Raw genomic sequence first — 14,889 nt, 5'->3', positions numbered from 1 at the left:
GAGTTTTCACCATGTCAACTTGGGTATTCAAACCAGCAACTTTTAGGTTACTGGCCCAACGCACTAACCGCTAGGCTACCTGCCGCCCTGTAAAATGTTTTATCCGGCTTTTTCACAGTTGCAGCTGACGGTATTTTTCAGTTACAACATGTTTCTGGTGGCTTTCTTCCGTTACAGAGCATGCTAGATAGAGGCGACCACCTGTGGTAATTAGCTGTCTTCCTTAAACACACACTATAACATGGAGATATGGCAGTGTGGAAAGACTTAATTTTTTTATTTAACTAGGCAAGGCAGTTAAGAACAAATTCTTATTTACAATGACAGCCTAGGAACAGTGGGTTAACTGCCTTGTTCAGGGGCAGAACGACAGATTTTTACCTTGTCAGCTCAGGGATTCGATCTAGCAACCTTTCGGTTGCTAGCCCTGACGCTCTAACCACTAGGCTACCTGCCACCCCAATGCTCTAACCACTAGGCTACCTGCCGCCCCTACGCTAACCCTAACCCTATAAAGATGTGTATTAATTTCACTTTTTTGGGGGTGAAAATTCTTTCTTGCTGATATGAAAGATACATTCCTTATCATGAAGAGTGCCTTGGTCCTCCTTTCTTTTTGATGACCAATTTACCCCTTTTACCAAAGAGCACCTTCTATCTACCAAAATCTACTATAGTGTACCTTAGTAGCGCTTCCCTTCCTCCTCTTTCTACTAGATACATTCCTTATGTTTCCAAAACTGTACCGCAAGCTATGCCTGTTCACATTTACACCAAGCGTAGGGGCTGTTATCAAAAGTCCCCTGGGAAGAAGGTACCTTCATCAGATGGGGCCACAGTGTCTCCTGACCCCTCCTGTCTCAGCCTCCAGTATTTATGCTGCATTAGTTTGTGTCGGGAGGCTAGGGTCAGTTTGTTATATCTGGAGTACTTCTGTCTTATCTGATGTCCTGTGTGAATTTTAGTATGCTCTCTCTAATTCTCTCTCTCTTTCTTTCTCTCTCTCCCGGAGGACCTGAGCCCTAGGACCATGCCTCAGGACGGCCTGACATGATGACTCCTTGCTGTCCCCAGTCCACCTGGCCGTGCTGCTGCTCCAGTTTCAACTGTTTTGCCTGCGGCTATGGAACCCTGACCTGTTCACCGCACGTGCTACCTGTCCCAGACCTGCTGTTTTCAACTCTCTAGAGACCGCAGGAGTGGTAGAGATACTCTTAATGATCGGCTATGAAAAGCCAACTGACATTTACTCCTGAGGTGCTGCACCCTCGACAACTACTGTGATTATTATTATTTGACCATGCTGGTCATTTATGAACATTTGAACATCTTGGCCATGTTCTGTTATAATCTCCACCCGGCACAACCAGAAGAGGACTGGCCACCCCTCATAGCCTGGTTCCTCTCTAGGTTTCTTCCAAAGTTTTGGCCTTTCTAGGGAGTTTTTCCTAGCCACCGTGCTTCTACACCTGCATTGCTTGCTGTTTGGGGTTTTAGGCTGGGTTTCTGTACAGCACTTTGAGATATCAGCTGATGCACGAAGGGCTATATAAATACATTTGAAAATTTGATTTGATTTGATGATCAATAAGCACTAAAGCTAAATAGCGTCTATGAATAGGGTCTGCCTGTGATGGACATTTTCCTAGTCACCACAGCTAAATGGTTTCTCTCTCGTGCGAGTAAGTTTATGCTGCTTTAGGGTCTGCCTGTGCTTGAAGCTTTTCCCACAGTCACCACAGTTAAATGATTTCTCTCCTCTGTGAATCAGTTTATGCCTGGTTAGGGTCCCCTTGAGACTGAAGCTTATCCCACAACCACAGCTAAATTATTAATCTCCTGTGTGAGTCAGTATATTCGTCCCTAGGTCTCCCTTCTGACTGAAGCTTTTCCCACAGTCCTCACAGCTAAATGGTTTCTCTTCTGTGAGAGTCAGTTTGTCCTTCCTTAGGTAACCTTTGAGACTGAAGGTTTTCCCACGGTCACCACCGCTAAATGATCTCTCTCCTGTGTGAATCTATATGTGTCTCGACAGATCTCCTTTGATTTTGAATCTCTTGACAAAAACAGGACAGGTGCATTGTGTCCCACCGTGACAGAGTCGGACATCAGCCTTCAGTTTACAGTTGTATAATTTTTTGCAGAAAGGGCATTCATTGGGTCTCTTCTTGACAAGAGTCACATGCCTCTGCAGGTCAACTGTCAGAGCAAACGTTTCACCACAGTCACGGCAATGGCAAGTTTTTCTAGACGTGGTGCTGGGTTTGGAACATTGTTCCCCCGTTGATGGGTTTGGATCCAATGGAGGGTTAGGATCCAATGATGGGCTGGGATGGGCAGCGATCCAATGGTGGGTTTGGAACCAGTGGTGGTTTGGGATCCAATGATGGGCTGGGATGGGCTGGGATCCAATGGTGGGTTTGGATCCAATGGTGGGTTGGGATCCAATTGTGGGATGCTGTCAAGTACTACTGGGTCGCTGCTTACGGCTGAGCTGTGGCTGGAGGTATTGTTTCAAGTTTTAATGCCACATGCATAATGAAGTACAGTGAAATTCCTTTCTTGCAAACTCTAACCCCAAGGCAGTAATCAATAACAATTAATACTAAAAATAACAAGGTAGAACAAAACAAGAAGAACACGATAAAGTAAGTAAGCCTAACATATACGTCAGCTCCAGTACCGTATTTACAACGTGCAGAGATACTGGATCGATAGAGGTTATTTCTCCTAACGTGCGGCGTAAATTCTCCTTGCCTGCTACGAAAATGTAACTTCCGGTCGTAGCTGTGTACCTAGTCAAAAAAAACCTGGCGGAACAACATGGTTGTGGACGGACTTGCAGAATTGCATCCCTGCATTAGAACTGGACGGAGTCTGAGGACAACGTAAGAGGAAAGATCTTGGAGAAACTGAAGATGGATCACAGGAAGATTGAGGTGGAGCTCACCCACAGGACTGGAAACCCACCACCGACCCAATTGACAGGCCCAGGCCGATAGTGGTCAAGTTCCTGAGTTTCAAGGACAAGGTAGCTGTTCTGGAAAGAGTGAAGAACTTGAGAGGAACGTATATCTTCCTTAACGAGGACTATCCTGAAGCTGTGTGCCAGAAAAGGAAGTAACTTATCCCAGCCATGGAAGCTGTCAGAGCGCGTTGGGACATTGCTTACACCCGCTATGACAGGCTGGCTCATTGTCCACCCTCTCTCCGAAAAGCCTGGAATGGATGAGAGAGCCAAGCCTGTGGGTTCGTAGCTTCAATCCCACAGCCCACACACACACTTACACACACCAACTGACTAACTGATTGCTGAGCGCATGCATTTTTTCTCTTGCTTTATTTGTTCTTTTCCATATGATGTATCTCTGATAAGCTACCCAGGAAAGGGCTGAGAAGGGCCCATATTAATATATGAAGCCTTAGAAATAAAGTTAATGAAATCAATAACTTGCTAACATCAGATAACATTCATATATTAGCCTTTTCTGAGACTCACTTAGATAATTAATTTGATAATAGAGCATTAGCAAAACAAGGATATAACATCTATAGAAGAGACAGGAATGCTTATGTGGGAGGTCTTGCTGTATACAGTGGATTCAGAAAGTATTCAGACCTCTTGACTTTTTCCACATTTTGTTACGTTACAGCTAGGGAGGAACAATATATCAGTATCGGCCGAAATTAGCTAAAAATGCCAACATCAACATTGGCTCGATATCTTTTTTAAAGCCGATGTGCAAAACCGATGTCAAAGCTGATGTGCATATCTATATAACGTAGGTAGATGATGTAATGACGCCACAGAAAATATAGCGCTACAAGTGCAACACAGCATTCCTAACCGAGCCCACAATGTTTGCTGTGTGGATCGAGCAGTCAACAAGTCGAGCAGTTATTTGAAAGAGTAAGAACATTTCAGCGACACAACTCAAAGTCGAAATCCATTAACGCCAAGATAATGGAATTCTTTGCCCTTGACAATCAATAATTCTCTGTTGTGGATGATGTTGGCTTTCGCCGACTAGTCGAGCACCGGTACACACTACCAAGTAAGCGCTATTTTTAATATGTTGCCTTACCGGAGTTACACAGTATTGTTGAAACTCACATCCATGAGCTACTTGCTATGGGTGTGACTGCTATTAGCTTCACAACTGACATTTGGACCACCAATGTCAGCCCCATGAGCTTTATGAGTCTGACAGCAGAGTGGGTCGACGAGGATTTCGTACTGAGGAAAGCCGTATTGCATGCTCAAGAATGTGCTGGTTCTCATACCACTGCTGCCATTTCAATGGCATTTGAGAACATGTTTGAAACTTGGAAACATGAACACTCCTAGCTCCATTTCGAACAACTGACTCGAGAAATAAGCTCAACTGAGTCTGCAGCAGACGTGATGTCATGGCATTGAAATGCCTGCTCAACAAAACTGCCAACACAGATCGTCAGGTTAACTTGGAAAAGTACTCTACTAGAGGCTGTGAACAAGCGATTCGATGGCATTCTCTCTGAGCCTCTACTGTGTCGCCACCATGTTAAATGCTAGGTACAAGGACCGCTACTTCGTTGCAGACAAGAAACAGGGTTTACGTGAAAAGTTAGACACAGCTGGACAAGATGGAAACGGACACAGTGACCATGCGCACCGAGGAAGAGAGGCCACTGACAGACAAAGCTGAAACTTCACTGCTTGACATGTATAATGCAATCCTGGTTGAGACTGAACAAGTGAACAACGAAACAGCACAGCAAGTAAGTGAAAGAAATATGTTTTGATTATGTTATACTGGTAATGGGAACATACGTAAATGCCAACAAAATAACTTTGGTCGGTGTGTGTGTGTGTAAACCAATTTAACTGTACTAGAATGCTTAAACGGCCGCTAAAATATTTAATATCGATAATCGGTATCGTTTTTTTTTGCAGAGGAAAATATTGGATATCGGTGTCAGCCAAAATTTGTATATCGGTGCATCTCTAGTTACAGCCTAAAATAGTTTTTCCCCCTCATCAATCTACATACATTACCCCATAATGACAAAGCAAAAACAGGTTTTCAGAAAAGTTTGCTAATTTATAAAAAATAAAAAACTGAAATATGACATTTACATAAGTGTTCAGACCCTTTACTCAGTACTATGTTTAAGCACATTTGGCAGCGATTAGAGCATCATGTCTTCTTGGGTAAGATGCTACAAGATTGGCACACCTGTATCTGGGGAGTTTCTCCCATTCTTCTCTGCAGATCCTCTCAAGCTCTGTCAGGTTGGATGGGGATAGTTGCTGCACAGCTATTTTCAGGTCTCTCCAGAGATCTTTGATTGGATTCAAGTCCGGGCTCTGGCTAGGCCACTCAAGGACATTCAGAGACTTGTCACAAGGCACTCTTGCGCTGTCTTGGCTGTGTGCTTAGGGTCGTTGTCCTGTTGGAAGGTGAACCTTCGCTCCCCAGCCTGAGGTTCTGAGCGCTTTGGGGCAGGTTTTCATCAAGGACCTCTGTACTTTGCTCCGTTCAACTTTCCCTCAATCCTGACTAGTCTCACAGTCCCTGTCGCTGAAAAACATCCCCACAGTATGATGCTGCCACCACCATGCTTCACCGTAGGGATGGTGCCAGGTTTCCTCCAGACGTGACGCTTGGCATTCAGGCCGAAGAGTTGAATCTTGGTTTCATCAAACCAGAGAATCTTGTTTCTCATGGTCTGAGAGTCTTTAGGTGGCTTTTGGCAAACTCCAAGCTGGCTGTCATGTGCCTGTTACTGAGAAGTTTCTTCGGTCTGGCCATTCTACCAAAAAGGCCTGATTTGGTGGAGTGATGCAGAGATATTTGTCCTTCTGGAAGGTTCTCCCATTTCCACAGAGGAACTCTAGAGGTCTGTCAGTGTGACTATCGGGTTCTTGGTCACCTCCCTGACCAAGGCCCTTCTCCCCCGATGGCTCAGTTTTGCCAGGCAGCCAGCTCTAGGAAGAGTCTTGGTGCTTCCAAACTTCTTCCAGTTTAAGAATGATAGAGGCCACTGTGTTCTTGGGGACCTTCAATGCTGCAGAAATTTTCCCCAGATCTGTTCCTCGACACAATCCTGTCTCGGAGCTCTACGGAACAATTTCTTCGACCTCATGGCTTGGTTTTTGCTCTGACATGCACTGTCAACAGTGGGACCTTTTATAGACAGGTGTGTGCCTTTCCAAATCATGTCCAATCAATCGAATTTACCACAGGTGGACTCCAATCTAGTTGTATAAACATCTCAAGGATGATCAATGGAAACAGGATGCACCTGAGCTAAATTTCAAGTCTCATAGAAAAGGGTCTGAATACTTATGTAAATAAGGTATTTCTGTTTTTTATTTTTAATACATTTGCACACACAAAAAATTACCTGTTTTCGCTTTGTCATTATGGGGTATTGTGTGTAGATTAATGAGAAATTTTGTATTTAATACATTTTTGAATAAGGCTGTAACATAACAAAATGTGGAAAAAGTCAAGGTGTTTGAATACTTTCTTAATCCACTGTACGTGTATATACTGTATATGACCACTAAAACAATCAGAATTATTTGTTTCAAAAACCTCTGACATCATTAGCATAGTTGGTAGCCTCTAAGGGTTTATTCAACATTACAGGCGCTCTCTCAATGTTTATTTTTTGGTTCCCCTTTTTTAGTTTGAGCGGCAACAAATCTTAAAAGTTTTGTCTGTTACCAGGTGACCAATTTCATCCATTTTTTTTTTATCATGAAAAACAGCTGGAAAAGTAGGGTTAAATGTGAAATGCAAGCTACTAGGCTAATCAGACCTATAACAATGGAGAGTGATTGGCTATCGATTTTGAATCCAGTTTAGTTTATTCTCTGCCTTTTTGAAGTAGCATTTTTCCCCTTTTCGAAAATCCCAAAGCAAGGAGTTTTCTGCTGCTGTTGTGATATCCAATCACTACTCTCCATTGTTGTAGTTTTGAGTAGCCTATTAGTTTGCATTTCACATTGAACCCCTACTTTACCAGTTGTTTTTCATGATAAAAAAAATTGATGAAATTGTTCACCTGGGAACTGAATAAATTGGAGGCAGGCAATCATCGAAGGTGCTGGTTAGAAACGGCGACCCACAATATAAACCTGAAGCGCTCTATGCTATGAAACAACTCCACATGCTGTGTGTTTCTTTTCACTCCTTGTACAATAATATCTCTAATGGGGAGTTGTGTCATCCACTAAGGGAATTATGTAGCACGATTGGTTTGTACCCCTCCTCTGAGTTTGACATCTGCCAGACTAGGGCCCAATGACAAATCGACCCCTAGACCCTACGCCAGCCACACTCAACTGGCAGACCACGGTTCATATCTGGACCTAGAAAGGGGTGAATATGGACTGCGGTCCTGACGTACAATTTTGTCAAATAAAAAATGTAGGAACTGTCAGGCTTTCAACTTACTGCTGTTGAGAGTTATAATAGTAGAATGTCTGCACGAGGTGCAATTTAATTATGAAATTTGTTAGTTCATGGACATTTTTCCTCTTATGCATTTTTCCTCTTGACATCCAAGGTGGGCCCCATTGATTTTGCTGAGTCACTCAGGTATGAAAACACATAAGACATGGCAAAATGTGTAGAATTGCAGGAGTTGAGCTTTAAAATGGCAACAGTTTGGGTTCGCATGGGTATCGAGGTGGGGGTTTGTTACTACGCCGATAAATGACAATATCCATCCGGCCCTTTGCCCTTTGACATTTTTGTAACCGGACCTCTGTTTTTATCATTAGGAAAGTAGACGTGGGCCAAGAGGTACTCTGCTTTGGGATTTACATTGACGCTTAGGAATGTCCTCTTTCTGACACCACGCCAACTAATTACATGTCCCTTGATTTGATTTACAGACATGTGTAATGAAAGACGGTATGCCAAAATCACTTCATATTATTAATAATACATGAGATTTATATAGCACTTTTCAAGGACCCGAAGACATTTTATATTATTGCTGTTCAGATATTTGTGCGACACCTCATCGAGAGTGCACAAGGCGGCTATTATACTATTATATTATCAAGTGTCTCTTACAGTATGTTGGGCCTCACATGCCAGTTGTAATTCATACTGTTTGTCTATCTACGTACAGTAATATTGCTAAGCACTTTGGGGGTTTCTGAATTGGCTAATTGACCTGCCCAATGAATCGGTTTCTAACTTATTTGTCTTGTTTGATATGATAATACTATTCATCCAACAGGTTTTTTTTTTGGCCATCCTCTCCTTTTTTCTTTTACCTCCACATGACTCCACGTTTTTTTTTTTTTTTTGTGAGGCGTATATACTGTATATATGTAATACTTTTGAAGTACCTCATGGGAGCAGCACTGATCCAAAAAATATGAAACGCTTCACTTCTGAAGACTTTTGTAGTTCTAGAGACACCACTCCATAGATGCACTACGTCTCCCACGATGCATAGCCGAGCTCAGGCTCAGTTGACAAATAACATTTACATTTACATTTAAGTCATTTAGCAGACGCTCTTATCCAGAGCGACTTACAAGTTGGTGCATTCACCTTATGATATCCAGTGGAACAACCACTTTACAATAGTGCATCTAACTCTTTTAAAGGGGGGGGGGGGGGGTTAGAAGGATTACTTTATCCTATCCTAGGTATTCCTTAAAGAGGTGGTGTTTCAGGTGTTTCCGGAAGGTGGTGATTGACTCCGCTGACCTGGCGTCGTGGGGGAGTTTGTTCCACCATTGGGGTGCCAGAGCAGCGAACAGTTTTGACTGGGCTGAGCGGGAGCTGTACTTCCTCAGAGGTAGGGAGGCGAGCAGGCCAGAGGTGGATGAACGCAGTGCCCTTGTTTGGGTGTACGGCCTGATCAGAGCCTGAAGGTAAGGAGGTGCCGTTCCCCTCACAGCTCCGTAGGCAAGCACCATGGTCTTGTAGCGGATGCGAGCTTCAACTGGAAGCCAGTGGAGAGAGCGGAGGAGCGGGGTGACGTGAGAGATAACAACACTCTTCTCTCCAACTGAAACAGGCAGACCACGCCCGTCCAGGGCACAGGCGACATGGAGTGAGTTCTGGTCACTTCAACCTTCCAAATATGTTCTCTAGATGTAGAAGCAGAGGCCTTCCGGTATAAACCCTGAAATATAACAAAAAGCACTGCTGACACACAAATAGTGTGTGTGAAAAAGGAGAACCCCCACCCACCTTCCTATGTACAAAACCATTATATGTAGATTATAGGCACAGAAAAGTGGAAAGGGCCTAAAGTCCTCCTATGCACATTCATTGCTGTAAGCCATCATCTAAAGTAGCCCTACAAACATAATGAATGGGATGCTTGTTTTAAACAACCAATCGTGTGTGTGTGTGTGTGTGTGTGTGTGTGTGTGTGTGTATGGACGCAGACTCTCAAATCAGGTCCAGTTTATTTTGGAAAGCAGCCCCGTACAGGCAGGCATATCTCAACTTCTCCGTTCTCTCCCTCTTCCTCTCTCTTTCCTCTCCTCCCTTCATTTCCCTCTCATAAACACACCAGCAGGCCTCTCACCTCCAGTAGCATGATGTCCAGCAACGTGACCAACAAGACGGACCCTCGTTCGCTCCATTCCCGGCTTTTCATCGGGAACCTCAACACACTCCTGGTCACCAAGGCAGATGTGGAGGCCATCTTCAAGTAGGTGGCACGATACTCTTGGCTGCTCTCTGCTCCAACATCACCAGCCTCTGTGTATGTGTGTCTTTCGGCGGGGTTGGGATAGAGCAGAAGAATTCAATTCAATGCTGTCCCAGAAGGGCAATTCTTGTGTAGCGTAAAAATATACATTGAACAGCCACAGATGTACAAAAGGCACATTTCCATTCGTTGTACATTGGACAATAAATTAACACATTCTTCGTCAGCAAGTACGGCAAGATTGTGGGCTGCTCCGTCCACAAGGGGTTCGCGTTCGTCCAGTACGCCAACGAGAGGAATGCCCGGGCCGCTGTAGCGGGCGAGGACGGGAGGATGATTGTAGGACAGGTCCTAGGTAAGAACCCAGGCAGCGGTATTCCACTCCTGCTCCCGTGTCCCCAATCTTCCTCCAATATGTTTCCCCTCTTCTAAAGGCATAGTGTATGTGGGGACATGTGATAATGTGGATGTTACACCCCCTGTCTAGATAGAACTTCCTCTTGATTTTCCTCTGCTCTATTTCTGTTCTTTCTGTATGTCTTTCTCCCTACCCCCTCCTCTCTCTCAGACATTAACCTCGCTTGTGAACCGAAGCCTCAGAGATCGAAGACGGTTAAGCGCTCCGCAGGAGACATGTACAGGTGTACCTCAACTCCTCTCTGTGTGAATAAATATAATTAAATAGGATCTGTACCAAGTGCTTCAGTTAATCTCTCTCACTCTCTCTCTCTCCCACCACCCCGTCCGTCTGTCCGCCCACCCGCCCAGTTCTTCATTTGATTTGGACTATGACTTCCAGAGAGATTACTATGACCGGTAAGCCTTTGGTTCGCTGTTGCCACACACACTGTATTTAAAAAGGGATAAAGGATCTGATATTTTTGCTGTACCTCCTCCTTAAACTGCAGCGTTCTTTTGAGAGATGTTACACATTGAATGCATTACATTTGTAACAGCCTTATGTCGTATAACATGTGTGTGTGCCTGTTTGTGTTGCCGTTGTAGGATGTACTCATACCGTTCCCGTGTGCCCCCTCCGCCTCCACCCCTGTCCCGGCCGGCGATCCCCTCCAAACATCCCCGGGTCAGTTTGAGTGGAGTTGGAGGGGGCAGCCGACGCACCAAGACCAGCTTCTCATCTTCCACCTCCAGGAGCAGCCAGAGCAGGACCTCGATCTCACACACCAGTCAGTGCCACACACATACATGGAATGACAGACGCTTTCGACACTTCCGCCATTGATCAAACACACTCTTACTAACTACACACGATATAACTTGATCTCATCCTTGCCACACACTTACCAAGTCCAAATTCACTCAGACCATTTACCCATTATCCATTTACCCGGTAGACACGTGTCCATGTTAATTCTATGGAAGTGACATCCATACCGACTGTAAATGTATGCCTCTGACTCTCTCCTCCTTCCTTCTCTCCTCTCTCCCCCCTATTCCTAACCCAGTGAAGACAGATGACCTGCAGACCATCAAGAGAGAGCTGACCCAGATCAAACACAAGGTGGACTACCTGCTGGAGTGTCTGGAGCGCATGGAGAAGGACCACAGCAAGAAGTCCGGTAGGACGGGACAGACGCGAGTGATGGATGTACACTTGTTGCCCACCGCATTTTCAGACATAAACATGTATAAAGCAACTCATTTTTGTTTATCAATAAAACCTCTCTGGCTCCCTCTCTAGACATGAAGAGTAGTGGGAAGCCGGAGACAGGGGAGGTGTCTCATCTCCTCAACTGCGGAGGGAAGGAGGAAAGCCTAAAGAGGGAGAGAACCAGTCTCTCAACGACTCAGAGGAGGAGGAGGGGGAAGGAGACCTACTGGAGGAAGTGGAGGTGTAGCTTACGTTTACATTTTAGCTAGTCGTTCAGCAGAAGCTCTTATCCAGAGCGACTTACAGTAAGTAGTAAGTGCATATATTTCCATACTTCGTACGGGTCTCCCTTGGAAATCCAACCCAGCGCTATGCTCTACAAACTGAGCCACACTTGAGAGGGGAAAGGAACTGTGGGGGACGGGGAAGCGCTGGAAGAGAAGTGCAGACGGAAAGGAGTTGTAGTGTGAAGGAAAACATTGAGGAGGAAGCAGTGGCTGTCGGTGCACTACTTTTGACTATGGCTCTGGTCAAAAGTAGTGCACCACGTAGGGAAAAAGGATGCCATTTGGGAGGCAGGCGGTGTCTCACGTCAGCTTATTGAATCCTGTCGGCAGGTACAGAGTCGAGGAAGGGATGATAACGATGAGGAAGAAGGAGAGGATAACGGAGATGGCGCCAACGGAGACGATGCTTAAGCAACGCGAACGCGCACACAAACCTTGACCAACACACAACAAAATGTGTCTAACTGTACATGCCAACACGCACACATACATGGACAGTTGTACTTACTGAGCTCTGTGTTCAAATGGACGTTTCAACTATATACTGCACGTTTTCGAATGTGCGCTCCCACATACACATTCACTAACACTCTACTATTTACTGTATGTCAAGGAAATATCTGTCCCTCTTCCTCTCTTCTGATGTCTCTTCTGTATTATTCTGTAGCCTTGTTCGACCACCCTGATCTCGTAAGCTTACATTCTGTGAAGTGAAAGGAAACTGAGAGCGAGAGGTCAGGATGTTTGTTTATCTGTCATTGAGATTTAATTTATTCTAGTTTGGGTCAATTTCATTTCAATTCAGGAAGCACACTGAAATTCCAATTTTCCTTTAAACGAGGAACATTTGGAATTGGAATTTGGTTTACTTTCTGAATTGACTGGTATTGAAATTGAATTGACCCCAACCCTGTTCTGGATGCAGTGGTTCTGAAACTTCTCCGCGGGAACCACAGCCACTCCATGTATTTGATCTATTCCAGAGCTAGCACACCTGATTCAACTTGTCAACTAAACAAAATTGTGAAATGCCTAGGGGACCCCTCGAGAAGGGGTACTCAACTCTTACCCAACGAGGTCCAGAGCTTGCTGGTTTTCTGTTCTACCTGATTATTAATTGCACACACCTGGTGTCACAGGTCTAAATCAGTCCCCGACTAGAGGGAAAGAAAAAATGCAGTGAAACTGGCTTCGAAGTCCAGAGTTGAGTTTGAGAGCCCTGGAGCATTAGTTCCCAAACTCTGAGGCGTGTGAGTTCACATTTTTTTAAGGAACTCAGTTCGGCTTTAAACTTACTCTTGAAAGTTGTAATCGTTGAATGGACAAGGTGCAATTTCAAAACTGGGTCGTGAATCAGCAGTTTTCCTCTTGTCATGTCAGTCATCGGATACCTTTTAGAGAGCTATTTATAACTTGTCAGAAATGTTCAGATCAACTAGCCCATGTCAGCTAAGGCTTTTTTTTCTTTAATGTTTTAGCCCATAGATATTGTTGTCATTTTTTTTTCTCCCACTCATGTCACATGTATACACATAGATTAGACATGGCAAAATGTATAGAATTGCAAGAAAATTTGCTTTAAAACTCGAACATTTTCTTTGCACCCCATGACAAAATGTGTAGAATTGCAGGAAATAAGCTTTAAACCTGCAATATTCTCTCCACCAACAAGAGGGGGGTGAACAATTTGTGTCATGAACAGTGCTTGTGCCCATAGAAATAGACAGGGCGTGTGCACGCAGGGGTGCGCTAGATGTTCCCCAATGCTGGAAGGGGGGGGGGCCTGAGTGAAAAGGGTTTGAAAACCACTGAACTGGAGAATAGCTGAGAGGGTGCTGTACTGCTGTGTTTACATCAGTAGGTGGCACTGTGCAACGACAATTTTACACTGAGGCTACGATGAAAATGTAGCACACGAGTTGGAAGATTTTACAAGGTTAACAATGATACAGACTTGTATAGGAGGTTGTTATGTCAGGATTTTCCTCTGTATGCCGTTTTTATTGGCTAGAACAATTTTCATTGTGTTTATCAGGAAATACATAAGGACTGTGACCTCATTTGACCTTGAGTTCTAAAATGGGCATTATTCATGTTGGTTTGTTTGTTTGTCTCGGTTGCCATGTGATTTCAGTTAATCATTACATGGACTGTGCTTGTGAATAAAAAATTCAAAGTGGTAATGTTCCAGTCCAGAATGTCTTTGAGCTGTTTGTAATCAAGATGAGGTGACATGTGTGGGTGTAATATAGGAGTGTTTCTCTCTCTCTCTCTCTCTCTCTCTGCCTGTGTCTACAAGTAAGTACTTTTGCAAAGGTGGGTTCAATGCATAAATGGCTGTTTTGCTACTTTTGGATATGCAATCAGAATGATTGCGTGTATGCCTGTGTACATGTCAGTAAGTTATTTTGCAGAGTTGATATACAAATCCACTGGACAAAAACTGGTTGAATCAATGTTGTTTCCACATCATTTCAACCCCAAAAAATGGCATGCGATGATGTTGAATCAACGTGGGAAACTGATTGGATTTGCAACAAGGCATCAACGTCAGGGAATTTAGTCAGGTTTTTACCCAACTTTGAACCCAAATCCAATGACGGTTGACATTTCTGGGCTGATTTCACGTTGAATTCACGGTAGTTGACATCTCATCCAAATGTAAATCAAACCTAGACATTGAACTAACGTATGTGCTCAATGGGAAGATTGTAAGTATTCAATGCATAGCTATTTGCTTTTGGATATGGGTATGCAAGTGGAGTGCGTGTGTGCATGCAGTGTGTGTTTACAGAGTATGGAGCAGGTCTGGGCCTATCTGACTATAATGATAAATTCTTATCTAGGACTCATCATATCTCTCCTCCCTCCTCTACTCTCTCCATTCCTCTCCTCCTAGTCCTCCCTAGTCCTGTCTTCTCTGCCCTGCTTTCTCTTATAGGCTCATGTTCACTCCACAGTTCCTGTGATAGCTAAGGAATCAGAATGTCCCTCACATTATCTGCCTCTGAGAAACAGAGGTCCTCAAATCAGAATGGACAGATTGACAGATGGAACAGAAAAAAAAAAGAAAAAAAAGTGACGATGAAAGATAATTATTCATCCCTCTTTTATTACGGACAGGATTTCAGGAGGACAGATGGTGATCAGTAGAAAAGTGTTAGATGAAAATAGTGAATAAAAGGAGGACAGGGTGTAAAAAAGACTGATAAAGAGTAGAGACAAATAAAGGAGTGGATGACAGATGGAGGGATGAGGATGGAGAGATAGAGGACATGTGGAAAAGATTTTGTAAGATTCCCGGAACAG

General features: G+C 44.1%; 1 pseudogene; it reads left to right on the top strand.

The window, feature by feature from the left end:
• The first annotated feature begins 9,551 nt into the window (after positions 1–9,551).
• LOC139534357 (heterogeneous nuclear ribonucleoprotein C-like) lies at positions 9,552–13,754 on the top strand (annotated as a pseudogene).
• The last annotated feature ends 1,135 nt before the right edge of the window (positions 13,755–14,889 follow it).

This window comes from Salvelinus alpinus, chromosome 11 (assembly GCF_045679555.1).
Source record: "Salvelinus alpinus chromosome 11, SLU_Salpinus.1, whole genome shotgun sequence".
NCBI lineage: Eukaryota > Metazoa > Chordata > Actinopteri > Salmoniformes > Salmonidae > Salvelinus > Salvelinus alpinus.
This window is presented reverse-complemented; position numbering and strand designations above follow the sequence as displayed.